The following is a 14,471-nucleotide window of genomic DNA, read 5'->3' as shown; positions in this document are numbered from 1 at the left end:
GTGGAGAGCTGACTCATTTGAAAAGACCCTGATGCTAGGAAAGATTGAGGGCAGGAGAAGGGGATGACAGAGGATGAGATGGTTGGATGGGATCACCGACACAATGGACATGGGTTTGGGTGGACTCCGGGAATTGGTGATGGACAGGAAGGCCTGGCGTGCCTCGATTCATGGGGTCGCAAAGAGTTGGACATGACTGAGTGACTGAACTGAACCTTTTGACCATTTATCAATTTGGAATGAGGTGATTTTCTTGATTGATAAATGATGCACGAGATTGGTTACATTCATGTTCTCAAATTTTCACTTTTTCCTTTATATATCCATTATACCTTTCCCCCTATGATTGTGGAATTCCTCCCATAAAAGCAGAGTCTGTTTCCCACCCCAAGGAACTTCTTTGAATGGTAGGATGATGCAGAAGTGATTTTGAGCCACTTTTGAGCCCAGGCCCCCAATAGCTTTGCAAATTTTTCATTTCCCTCCTGTACTTCTGCCTGATACATGCTGGGACTGGCTTGCTGAAAGATGAGAGACATGTAGAAAGATGCAGAGGCCGTTGTAAATCTGCTAACATTAGGTGACACCAGACATGGGACTGAATATGGTCAAGATCAGAAAAGCCTCCTGGCAACTCCTAGTTGACCCAGACTGAGCTATCAATGATAAATGTTGTGTTTCTCTGAGGCTTTGGTTCTTTGTCAGGCAGTCTTGTAATGATAGTGAAGTAGCTCAGTCATGTCTGACTCTTTGAGACCCCACAGACTGTAACCTACCAGGCTCCTCTGTGCGTGGGATTTTCCAGGCAAGGGTACTGGAGTGGGTTGCCATTTCCTTCTCCACTTGTAATGATAATAGATAACTAATACAACTACTATCTTCTTTCATCCATCAAGTTACGTATACATCCTAGATCTTGCCCTTTAATTATGCTTTGACTTGCAGAAGTTTAAGAGGTTTATAAAACCGAATCTGTTTTTTCCCTTTGTGACTGCTTCCATTGTTTTAACATGTAGAAAAAAACAAAAAAAAAACTTCTTCACTGAGAAATCAAATAAACCTGTACATAGAGGGCTTCCCAGGTGGCGCACTGGTAAAGAATCCACCTGCCAAGGCAGGAGACGCAAGACATGCAGGTTCGATCCCCGTGTCAGGAAGATCCGCCCCTGAGAAGGAAATGGCAACCCACTCCAGTACTCTTGCCTGGAAAATTTCACAGATAGAGGTGCTTGGCAGGCCGTAGTCCATGGAGTCTCAAAGAGTCAGACAAGACTGAGCACACACAAACATGTATTTTCTTTCAATTGGCGGTTTCAACTTTGCATCCAATTTTTGCATATATTTGGGTCATTTGGTTATATGGTATACTGTAAGGATCTAGAATTTTTTTCCCAAAATGATTTTTCCAACTAGTTTTGAAACAATCCAATCCTGGTTTGATTAATGAAACTACTTTCATATATTTGACTCTTAGATGTATATCAACATTTACTTTAAAATACTTTAAAACAATATTTTAAGTATTGAAGTTTTATAGTATGTTTTGTGTGTATATGTGCTCAGTCACTCAGTCTTGTCTGACTCTTTGCGACTCTATGGACTATAGCCTGCCAGGCACCTCTGTCCATGGAATTTTCTAGGCAAGAATACTGGAGTGAGTTGCCACTAATATTTGTAAAGATTGGATAGCCCCTGTTTGTGGAAACAGCAGAAACAAAGTTGATTTAAAGAATATATTTACAAATAAACCAGCACTTTGGCAATATCCTGACTAGTAATCTTTATAAAAGTTAACCATCCCATTAATAATCATGCCAAAAAATACCATTGAAGTCATTTATATATATTAGCACATTTTCATATGTCTTACACACTTAAAATTTTTTCTCTAATTTTTTTTAGCTATCATTGTTATAGGTATTTCTCCTTTATTTTTTTAGAGTGCTGTGAAGATTGATGTTTTTGTCTACCACAAATCAAACTATATTTTCAGAAGTATTAATTTGAAGAGTTGGTCGATTTTAATGATTTAATTTCAAAGGAAATTATTTTGTTCCTTTGAGTAAACATGATGGACAAAGATGGAATCAAGGCAGAGAACTGAGCTGCCCTTCTTAGGAAAAATACTGCAGGATTGGAGTAGTGGTCACTGCTCTCCCAGATGCCAGATAAACACAGTCTGCATCATGGTAGGTAAGAGGAATAGGGACTTCTCCTCTTCTAGTTGGTGGTAGCAGAGGACTCATGTCGTCATCATCTCTGGGGTCGTAGGGACTGTGCTCCCCTAGCATTTTCTAAGAACCACAGCACTCGTAAGTGTGGTGACACCATTTCTAGGACTGTTCTGTTTTGTGCCTATTGTCCTAGTATAATTGTTAATACTTCCGTCCTTCCCTTTCAAAAGTTTTCTGGTCTTGATGATGTATTACAAGTCCCCCTACTCATCAGTTCAGTTCAGTCTCTCAGTCATGTCCTCCTCTTTGTGACCCCATGGACTGCAGTATGCCAGGCTTACCTGTCCTTAACCATCTCCCTAAACTTGCTCTAACTCATGTCCATTGAATCAGTGATGCCATCCAGCCATCTTGTCCTCTGTCATCCCCTTCTCCTGCCTTCAATCTTTGCCAGCATCAGGGTCTTTTCTAGGAAGTCAGTTCTTCACATCAGGTGGCCAAAGTATTGGAGTTTCAGCTTCAGCATCTGTCCTTCCAATGAATTTTCAGGACTGATCTCCTTTAGGATGGACTGGTTGATCTCCTTGCAGTCCAAGGGTCTCTCAAGAGTCTTCTCCAACACCACAGTTCAAAGGCATCAATTCTTCAGTGCTCAGCTTTCTTTATGGTCCAGCTCTCACATCCATATATGACTACTGGAAAAAGCATAGCTTTGATTACAAGGACCTTTGTTGGCAAAATGATGCCTCTGCTTTATAATACACTGTGTAGGTTTGTCATAGCTTTTCTTCCAGGAGAATTTCCTGGCTACAGTTCACTGTTCACAGTGACTGTGGGGCCAAAGAAATTACAGTCTGTCACTGTTTCCCAATTGTTTCCCACTCTAATTGCCATGAAGTAATGGGACCAGTTGCCATGATCTTCAGTTTTTCGAAGTTGAGTTTTAAGCCACTCTTTTCACTCTCCTTTCACCTTTATCAAGAGGCTCTCTAGTTCCTCTGGCCATAAGGGTGGTGTCATTTACATATCTGAGGTTATTGATATTTCTCCCAGCCATCTTGATTCCAGCTTATGCTTCATCCAACTCGGCATTTCACATGATGTACTCTGCATATAAATTAAATAAGCAGGGTGACAATATACAGCCTTGACGTACTCCTTTCCCAATTTGGAACCAGTCCGTTGTTCCATGTCTGGTTGTAACTGTTGCTTCGTGACCTGCATACAGGTTTCTCAGGAAGCAGGTAAGGTGGTCTGGTGTTCCCTTAACTTTAAAAATTTTCCACAGTTTGTTGTACTCCACACAGTCAAAGGCTTTGGCATAGTAAATAAAGCAGAAGTAGATGTTTTTCTGGAATCCTCTTACTTTTTCTATGATCCAATGGGTATTAGCAATTTAATCTCTGCCTTTTCTAAGTCCAGCTTGAATGTTTGGGAATTCTCGGTTCATGTGCTATTGAAGCATAGCTTGGATGATTTTGAGCATTACCTTGCCAGCATGTGAAATGAGTGTAATTGTGTGGTAGTTTGAACATTCTTTGGCATTGCCTATCTTTGGGATTAGAATGAAAACTGATCTTTTCTAGGCCTGTGGCCACTGTTGAGTTTTTCAAATTTGCTGGAATATTGAGTACAGCACTTTAACAGCATCATCTTTGAGGATTTGAAATAGCTCAGCTGGAATTCTATCACCTTCACTTCCTTGGTTCATAGTGATGCTTCCTAAGGCCTACTTGTCTTTGCACTCCAGTGTGTCTGGCTCTAGGTGAGTGATCACATCATTGTGGTTATCTGGGTCATTAAGATCTTTTTTGTATAGTTCTTCTGTGTATTCTTGCCACCTCTTCTTAATATCTTCTGCTTCTGTTAGGTCCATATCATTTCTATTCTTTATTGTGCCCATCTTTGCATCAAATATTCCCTTGGTACCTCTAATTTTCCCTAAGTGATTTCTAGTCCTTCCCATTCTGTTGTTTTCCTCTATTCCTCTGCATTGTTCTCTTAGGAAGGTTTTCTTATCTCTCCTTTGTCTTTAGCTTCTCTTCTTTTCTCAGCTGTTTTTAAGGCCTCAGACACCATTTTGCCTTTTTTTTTTTTTCCCCCCCTTGGGATTTTTTTTTTTCCATTTATTTTTATTAGTTGGAGGCTAATTAGTTTACGTCATTACAGTAGTTTTTGTCATACATTGAAATGAATTAGCCATGGATTTACATGTATTCCCCATCCCAGTCCCCCCTACCACCTCCCTCTCCACCCGATCCCTCTGGGTCTTCCCAGTGCACCAGGCCCGAGCACTTGTCTCAATTTCCTTTTCTTGGGGATTACTTTGAGCACTGCCTCCTGTAGAGCATTACAAACCTCTGTCCATAGTTCCTCAGGCACTCTGTCTATCAGATCTAATACCTTCAATCTATTTGTCACTTCTGCTGTATAAGCATAAGGGATTTGGTTTGGGTCATACCTGAATGGTCTAGTGGTTTTCCCTACTTTCTTCAATTGAAGTCTGAATTTTGCCACAAAGAGTTCATGATCTGTGCCACAGTCAGCTCCTAGTCTTGTTTTTGCTGACTGTATAGAGCTTCTCTTCAACTGCAAAGAATATAATCAGTCTCATTTTGGTGTTGACCATTTGGTGAAGTCCATGTGTAGAGTCATCTCTTGTGTTGTTGGAAGAGCATGTTTGCTATGACCAGTGCGTTCTCTTCACCTTTGCCCTGCTTCACTTGTACTCCAAGGCATAACTTGCCTATTACTCAAGGTATCTCTTGACTTTTTGCATTCCAATCCCCAATGATGAAAAGGACATATTTTTTTGGTGTTAATTCTAGAAGATCTTATAGGTCTTCATAGAACCATTCAACTTCTGCTTCTTTGGCATTAGTGGTTGGGGCATAGACATGTATTACTGTGATATTGAATGGTTTGTCTTAGAAACAAATCAAGATCATTCTGTCATTTTTGAGATTGCCCCTAAGTAATGCATTTCAGACTCTTTTGTTGACTATGAGGGCTGCTCCACTTTTTCTAAGAGATTCTTGCCCACAGTAGTAGATATAATGGTTATCTGAATTAAATTTGGCCATTCTCATCCATTTTAATTCATTGATTCCTAAAATGTTGTTCACTCTTGCCATTTCATATTTGACCACTTCCAGTTTACCTTGATTCATGAACCTAACATCCCAAGTTCCTATGCAATATTGTTCTTTATAGCATCAGACTTTACTTTCACCAACAGACACATCCACAACTGGGCATTGTTTTTGCTTTAGCTCAGCTTCTTCATTCTTTCTGGAGCAGTTTCTCCATCCTTCTCCAGTAGCATATTGGACACCTACCAGCCTGGGGAGTTCATCTTTCAGTGTCATATCTTTTTACCTTTTCATTCTGTTCATGGGGTTCTCAAGGCACGAATGTTGAAGTGGTTTGACATTCCCTTCTGCAGTGGACCATGTTTTGTTAGAACTCTCCACCATGACTCATCCATCTTGGGTGGCCCTACTTGGCATGGCTCATAGTTTATTGAATTAGACTAGGCTGTGATCCAAGTTATCAGTTTGGTTAGTTTTCTGTGATTGTGGTTTTCATTCTGTCTGCCCTCTGATGGATGATGATAAGAGTCTTCTGGAAGCTTCCTGGTGGAAAGAGCTGACTGTGGGGAAAATTGGATCTTGCTCTTGTGGGCAAGGCCATGCTCAGTAAGTCTTTAATCCAGTTTTCTGCTGATGGGCGTGGCTGTGTTCCCTCCGTGTATTTTGGCCTGCCAGCCTGCCTCCCAAGACTGCTGCAGTCAGTGTCCCTGACCCTGTGGCAGGCCACTGTCGACCCACACCTCCACTGGAGACTCCTGAAGACTCACAGCAAGTCTGACTAAGTCTCTAGTGGAGTCACTGCTCCTTTCTCCTGGGTCCTGGTGTGCACAAGGCTTTGTTCATGCCCTCCAAGAGTCTCTGTTGCCCCAGTTCTGTGGAAGTTCTGTAATCATATTCCACTGGCCTTCAAAGTCAAATTCCCTGGGGGCCCTCAATACTTATGCCAGACCCCCAAGTTGGGAAATCTGCTGTGAGCCCTATAACTTTCACAACTGTGCAAGAACATCTTTGGTGTAGTTCTCCAGTTTGTGGGTCACCTGCTTGATGGCACTATAGTGGGATAATGGTGACCTCCTTTGAGAGGGCTTATGCCACATCTCCCAGGTTTGCTGCTGCCAGAGCCCTGTCTCTGAGGCAGGCCGCTGCTGACCCATGCCTCCGCAGGAGACACTCAACACTCACAGGCAGGTCTGGCTCAGTCTCTAGTAGAGGTCCCTGCTCCTTCTCCCCTACTCATACTGCGCCGTGAGGCAGTGCCTGCAGCTGCTGACCGCTGTACCCTGAGACTGAGAACTGGGGTGGGGAGAACAGGCGCTCAGCACTCAGTGGAGCTTTTCTTGCCACAGATGCAAGACTCGGACTGCTAATTAGGAGTGGAAAAGGTCACCTTTGTGCGCACAAGCCCCCTCCTTCTGTTTATAGTGCATCGTGTTTTAATGGAGAAGGGAGAGGAGCCTGCTTTTATCAGCTTTTGGACCAATCTCTGCACCAAATAGCAGAGTCTTCTTTTCAGAGCCCTGGGCTATTACATTTGCTTAATTGGAATACAGTAGTTTTTGCTGCATGCTAGACCAGCAAGTATATGAGTCATTTCAAACCCAAGCAGCAAGCAAGGCTGATTCTGAGAAGACAGTGGGAGACATTTTGGAGAGTGACTCTGGGGAATGCTGGTGCCCTTCCTGTGTTATTAAAGGGACTGAGTGGCAGCATCAGATGCTGGATGTCCTTGTCATTCCTGGGACCTCACCCTGGGAGTCATCATCGCTCCCAGGCCTTCACCTCACTGACAGAAGAGCATGCTCCTGGTAACTTCGCTCATGAAGGAGATCTGAATTAGGCTTGGTCATGATCCCTCTCTTAAGCTTCCGGCCTTTTGTTCTTTAGAGACTGGGGGCATTGTGTGCGTTTGTGTGTGTACTCGGTCATGTCTGACTCTTTGCCACCCCATGGACGGTAGCTCGCTAGGTTCCTCTTTCCATGGGATTTCTGAGGCAAGAATACTAGAGGTTGCCATTTCCTCCTCCAGGGGATCTCCCTGACCCAGGGATGGAGCCCACATCTTCTGCATCTCCTGCATTGGCAGGTGGATTCTTTACCACTGAGGACATTGAGAAGGAGCTTATTAGGTTCCTATGATTTGTTCATATCATTTCCCTTAAACAACATTTCCCAAAGTGCATCCTCCAGAGCTCCAGTTCTGAGAGGTAAGAGTGGTACTAAGGAAAAGGGGGTGGACCTGGGAAATGATTGTCTTGCGTTAGTCTGTGTTCCCTCACTTCAACTTGAGGATCTTAGTGAAGTCCTCCCAGGAGATGTGGTGAGAATGGGGCTTTGGAGGATTGTGACAGAGTCAAAAAGTGAGTAGAATTTAGAGAGGGAGAGGGGTTATACTGTGGAGATTTGGGTGACATGATAAAGTGGACTAGAAGATGAATTTAGTTTTCTTCCCTTTGCTGGAGAGAGAGGCAAGCAGCTAGAGGTGGGAAAAGGGGACTGTTCTTGGACTCTGTTGCCATAGTATAGCTATGACATGGTCAGGGCCTGATGCAGGCTGGCAGCAATGGGGATAGAAAAGAGAAATCAGATGTAAGGGAATTATAAAACTATGGGAGGTGTGCCAGTGGGATGGTCTCCATTGTGGGGGCAGCAGTCAGCAGCAGCAGCAGTGTTGGTGTGTTAACAGCAGCTAAAATCTGAGCCCTCACCACATGCCATGCACTGTGCTGAGTGAACACAGTTCACGGAATGTCTCATGAAATACTCCCAAGGATACTAAGAGGCAACGTGTGTATTTTACTGATGGGAAATGGAGATTCATAGAGGTGAAGTTGTTTGAATAACCTAGAGCTAGTAAGGGGTCATCTCACTTTGAACGTCTGCAGAGCCATAGAGAAGAGTGATCAAGGAGGGTGAGTTCATCTGCCTAGACAGACTGCGTAGAGATGATGCCCAGAAGGAGTGGGTGGCTGCCTCCCTTTTGCATGTTGTGGGCTGATAATGCAAGCGATAATGCCGATTTCACCACGAAGGAGAAGGGTTTAGTCCTCCTGTCACCTTGAAGGTTGTTGGTGGGGCCGGGGGTGTGGGATTTGAGAAAAAGAGTAGTCTGGGTGATGTGGAAGGCAGATTAAATGTGACAAGTCTGACTAAGAGGGTCACCAACCCAGTGCTCCAGGGGCTTGAATAGGTCCAGTGCTTATTATATTAGTTTCAATCTAATATTTACTCAGAGAAAACAAGTGATAAAATCACTTGCCCCATCATTTTGAAATGGGTGTCAAAATTCTGTTAAAAATCTGAGGATGACTGAAGACTCTGATTGGGAGGAAAAACACTTTCTAGTTTTTGTAAAATAACTATGGGATGTGTCAAGTATTTACTTCCCATTGCAGTTGTAATGGTACTTCAGTATCCCCTGTGGTTGGATTGGGGAAGGGGAGGAGGCATTTGTATAATTTTAAAAAATAAATTATGATGCCAAATATTCTTCACAACAATTTGAGTTAGTTTCTGAGCAGGTCTACAGAGGCTGTTAGAATGTGAGATTACTGCAGAAAACCAATTTCAATATAAGCCTATGGAGATCCCATTACAATATAAAAATGAAATGTTGCCAATACATGTTATACACTACACCCAGAAATAGAAAGCAATACAAAATCCCTCATGCCTGTATGATATTTTGGTTCAGACATCCATCCACTGATTGAGCAGCATTCTCTAAAAGGAAGCTGACACAGCGTCCTTACCTCAAATTGTGGTTATCATCCCACAGATGATGTTTTATTTAAATGGATTATCCTTTAAGTCACCTGGGGAAATGGCAAAGAAACTGAATTCCAAGTCTTGGGCCATAACTGGACAACTCAAGGATATTAACCAAGAGATTCATGCACTCAGCATGTTGAGGACACAAGTAATTCTCAACCCTGACTGTACATGAGAATCACCTGGGAAGTTTGAAAAAAATACCTATGCCTGGGTTCACACCCAGAAACTGTTTAATCAGTTTGCTGGTGGTGTGTAGTCATCTGTATTCTAATGTGCAACACTGATTTACATAAACCCAAAAAGCTGGATTCAGTAGAGGCTGCTATGTGTACCACCAAAAATATTGGGAACTCTGCCAACTGGAACAGAAATTGTCTGCAAATAGGTACAATAATATATGGCATTTTCTCTCTCATCTCAGCTGCTGTATCACTTTAGAAGTTTGGTGGAGGGAATGTTGAGTCTTGGTAGGGTAGAGTTGGGAACACTTCAGGTGACCTTGGGCAGCTTGGATTTCCAGTTGCTTGCACATTGATTTGAACTATTACTGAGGTAGACACTGGGTAGTCAAGCTAAATTCATTACCTAAGTCTAAATTATAGGTGTGTGACAGCACTTTGTGTCTATTCAGGTATCCATCCTATTTCCAACTTTAAAGGACCAGGAGATCTAAATTTGCCAAAATGAAAGGGATTTCTATTTCTTCTCTACCTCCATGACCGATATTAGCAAGCAAACATACAACTTCTGGTAGCAATCTATGCTATCTTGAAACCCTGAAGGGAATCAGACTGAGGAGGACGTTATACCCAGGAAGGCAGAGTGGAGAGATGGAAAGAACCTGGGTCTTTGACAACATCATTGAGTGGCTGACCTGGGTGCCCAGGACTTACTCTGGGGGGCTTGTTTAAGTTGCTTTCAGAAGTGAAAAGAGAAAGCTGCTCAGTCGTGTCCGTGTCCGACTCTTTGTGACCCCAAGACTACAGTCCATAGAATTCTCCAGGCCAGAATACTAGAGTGGGTAGCCTTTCCCTTTTCCAGGGGATCTTCCCAACCCAGGGATCATACCCATGTCTTCCACATAGTAGGTGGATTCTTTACCAGCTGAACCACAATGGAAGCCCAAGAATACTGGAGTGGGTAGCCTATCCCTTCTCCAGTGGATCTTCGCAACCCAGGAATCAAACTAGGGTCTTCTGCATTGCAGGTGGATTCTTTACCAACTGAACTATCAGGGAAGCCTGATAAATGCATAATTTAAATTATGCATAATACAAAGTAAATGCATAATTAGTGGATTATTTCAAATGGACAGAAAGAAGCGAGCATTCCAGTTAGAATTAGGAATCCCACTATGACATTAACTCAAAGATCTTAGACCAAGGGAAACCTCCCTAAACCTCAGTTTCCTCTTTGTGTAAAGCTAGGGATCTGAACATGATCTAAGATTCTTTCAATACTATCAGTGTATGCTTAAGAATTTTATTCATTTCTCAGTTCTTTTGATAAATTATTTTCTTACATTTTTTAATGTATCTTCTGTTTGTAACCTAGCAACTTAAAATTTCTGTGGATAGTTATTCTCAAGTGAAATTTCCATACATCTTCATTGATTTTTTTGGTTTTGGGGTGTAAGTGTCAGTCTAGCCTTTGTTTCTATTTTGGCTTTACTTTCTGTCTTGGACTTGGTTTTTTCCTACAGTAGTCTTCTGTCTGGCTATGAAATGACGTTATACATGGAGACAAGATTATATATGCTTATATGTGTTCACATGGAGCTCCTCAAGCAATGAGTGACATGTTCAGAAAAAAATTTTCTAACAGAGAATGGTGGAGATACAAGCAGAGTGCCAGGGATTTTGCTTACTTTGAGTCCTGAATTATTTACTCTAATAGTCCTTCAATGCCTATCTGTGTATATACCAATATCCAAAGAGGTTTGTTATTAATATCTTGAACTTTACAGAGACTTTTATCTTTCAATAAATTAAAAAAAATTGAAGTATAGTTGACTTACAATGTTGTGTTTCAGGTATGCAGCAAAGTGATTCAGTTATATATCTATGTCTATATCTGTCTATCTATATACTTTCTCAGATCCTTTTCCATTAAGGGTTATTATAAGATAATGAATATAGTAGCCTTGATTGTAGATCAAAATCTACCATCTTATGCCAGTCTAGGGAAAAACAGAAACTTTTTACAAAAGTTTTTCTCAGGGTAAATTCCTCTGCAGAGCAGTTAATGGCTCTTGTATTGACAACTCTTCCTCACTTGTAAGCATATGGTCTTTATGGTAGGGCTGCCCAGTAATTTAAATATTGCCCAACACAGAGTCTAATCATGTAGCAGATGCACAGATGGTGCTGGAATGAACACACTGGTGGACCCTGAAGTTAACTTTCCTTATTTTCTGTTGAATTTTAATGTTTTGTGACTTACTGACAATGAATTTGATTAGAGTGGAAATCTGCTAGGTAGTTTTCAGATTACGTGAGCTATGGGTCTGGTAACTTCAGAGTGACTGTCTGGTTAGTTTTGGTTTTAAAAGCTTGTCTTTGAGTAATACTTTAGAAAATTTAAAACCTTCCCATGCCAGGTAATTGAATACCAAGAGTATCTGACACTGTATCAAGAGACTTAGACAATGAGGATGTTTATTTAGACCATTACAGTGAAATGTAAATAAATACAAGTATTATTCTCCCCAAACAAAGAACATTGTGTATAGGATTTTGGTATTTTTATTACAGTTTTAGATTTTAATAACTAGTTGTGTGGGAAAACAAAGGTAATCTATCTGGCCTCATTTTTTCATCTGTAAAATAAGAATTGCAGTAAACTAGAATCTTTTCCCGGAGAAGGCAATGGCAACCCACTCCAGTACTCTTTCCTGGAAGATCCCATGGACGGAGGAGCCTGGTAGGCTACAGTCCATGGGGTTGCAAAGAGTCCAACATGACTGAGCGACTTCACTTTCACTTTTCACTTTCATGCATTGGAGAAGGAAATGGCAACTCTCTCCAGTGTTCTTGCCTGGAGAATCGCAGGGACGGGCGAGCCTGGTGGGCTGCTGATTATGGGGTCACACAGAGTTGGACACGACTGAAGTGACTTAGCAGCAGCAGCAGCAGCAGCAGCAGTCTTTTCCTGGTTTTCCCAGGTGGCTCAATGCTAAAGAATCTGCCTGCCAGTGTAGGAGATGCAGGTGTGATCCCTGGGCTGGGAAGATCCCCTGGAGGAGGGCATGGTACCCCACTCCAGTATTCTTGCCAGGAAAATCCCATGGACAGAGGAGCCTGGTGGGCTACAATCCATAGCATCACAAACAGTCAGAAATGACTTAGTGACTGAGCTTGCAGGCACACAGAGTGCTTTCCTGCCAAAAAGTTTAAAGTAGTCTTTAAATAAAATTACAGGGGAAAAGAAATAATATCAAAGTTATACAACTGGAACTGTAGCTGAAGCAGGAATGTCCAAGAATCCTCAGAAATGCAGATGCAGACTTACTAAGAAGCAGAGAGCTTCCAGTGAGCGAGTAAGGACCATGGCTTCTTCTCTGTACTGATGACATAACAGCAGTGTAAAATTACATGATGCGTGGGAGGGTGCAGCTCCTCTTCTAGAACGGCAGATCAGGGAACTGTGTGTCCAGGTGTGCTGCCTGGGCAGGGATGGCAAAATCCATCTGTGCTTGTTCCAAACTGAGTTTTCCGATGAGTCATTTAGTTTTCAGCATTCTGTCACCTTCAAACTATGAAATTCTGTTTCTAATCCTCCCAAGTACTGGAAGACACAGTGAAAACACCATCCTCTGAGAAAATCATCTATTCCTCAAGTGGTGACAGCCTTGAAAAAACTTTCTCATTGTCAGAAACCAGCATAGAGCAGTTTTAAGCAAAGCCCCCAAAGTAATCCTGTTTGTGGGTATTTTCATTAAACACTTGTTGTGACTTTCTTGATCTGGAGATGATTTTTCTACCTGACTGGGGAAGTACTCATCTCTTCAGCACTTATTTAATATCTACCTTAAGGCAGGCATGTGCTCAGTGCAAGAGATAAAAGCTAATTCTTCATCTTCAAGAAGTTAAGGTACAATATGGGAGACTGCCACACAAACCAATTCCCATGCACTATGGTGAGCCCCTCTGAGGTCTGAACAGGGTGCTGTGGGGAAGATGGACAAGTAAACCAACTCAGTCGAGTAGAGGAAGGCTTCTCAGAGGAGATGATGCCAGAATAAGCTGGGAAGGAGGTTAAGAGGAGGAAGAAAAGTGTTTCAGGCAGAGGACACAGCAAATGGGGAAGCACTGAGGCAAGAAGACAGTGATAAGAGTTGAGGATCTCAAGTACCTTGTGGTGGCTAGAGAATTGACCCATATGCATAGGCTGGAAACAGCGAGAGAAGTGGGCAGAGCCCCCATCCCATGCTATGATCCAGGACTGAACTTTGCTTTGAAGGCTGTGGAGAATCTCTGATGGAGTGTAAATAGGGAAACAACAAAATGTAGATTCATCAGGAATATTAGAAGGCTCATTCGGTCAACAATATAGATGATCAATGGTGGTGGGATGATGGGGAGAGAATGAGAAAGCATGAACTTAGAGGGTAGGGGTTCACTTACAAGACAGGTTCAGGGAAGAAGTGATCAACATCAGGTGAAACGCCACGGCTTTTAATTATTCCTGAATCATCCTTTCATTTCTCAGTAAACCTTACTTGGTCATGGTGTATGTGTGTATATATATACACACATGCGTGTGTGTGTGTGTGCGTTTCTGTGTATTTTTTAATGTTCCATTGGGTTCTGTTTGCTAATATTACATTAGGGATTTTTGGAATTAGCAGCATATTCTGATTTCTTCTTATTTCTTTTCTATGCTTTGAAAGATTGGAAATAGTATCATGTTATTTGTTTCTTGAAGATTTGAAGCAAATGCATTTGGGAGGATTTGTTGTGGTCTCAGGAGAAAAATCACAAATCTGTGATCATGAAAGAAATTAAGAATGCTCTTGGAATTCCCTGGTGGTCCAGTGATTAGAACTCTGTGCTTTCACTGCAGGGCCCTTGGGTTCAATCTCTTGTTGGGAAACGAAGATCCCACATGCTGTGTGGTGTGGCAAAAAGAAAAAAAAAAAAGGAAGAATACTCTCAATTCTGATAATTTATAGCTTCTTAGAAACTATCCATTTCATTTAGAAATTCAATATTATTTTTACAGAGCTTCACAAAAGTACTCTTATGAAAGTGAAAGTCACTCAGTCGTGTCCAACTCTTTGTGACCCCATACTGTCCATGGAATTCTCCAGGCCAGAATACTGGGGTGGGTTGCCATTCCCTTCTCCAGGGGATATTTCTAATGCAGGAATCGAACTGGGATCTCCTGCATTGCAGGCAGATTCTTTACCAGCTGAGCTTACTAGAGAAGCCCA

This window comes from Odocoileus virginianus, chromosome 6 (assembly GCF_023699985.2).
Source record: "Odocoileus virginianus isolate 20LAN1187 ecotype Illinois chromosome 6, Ovbor_1.2, whole genome shotgun sequence".
Lineage (NCBI taxonomy): Eukaryota > Metazoa > Chordata > Mammalia > Artiodactyla > Cervidae > Odocoileus > Odocoileus virginianus.
Note: the sequence above shows the minus strand (reverse complement) of the source record.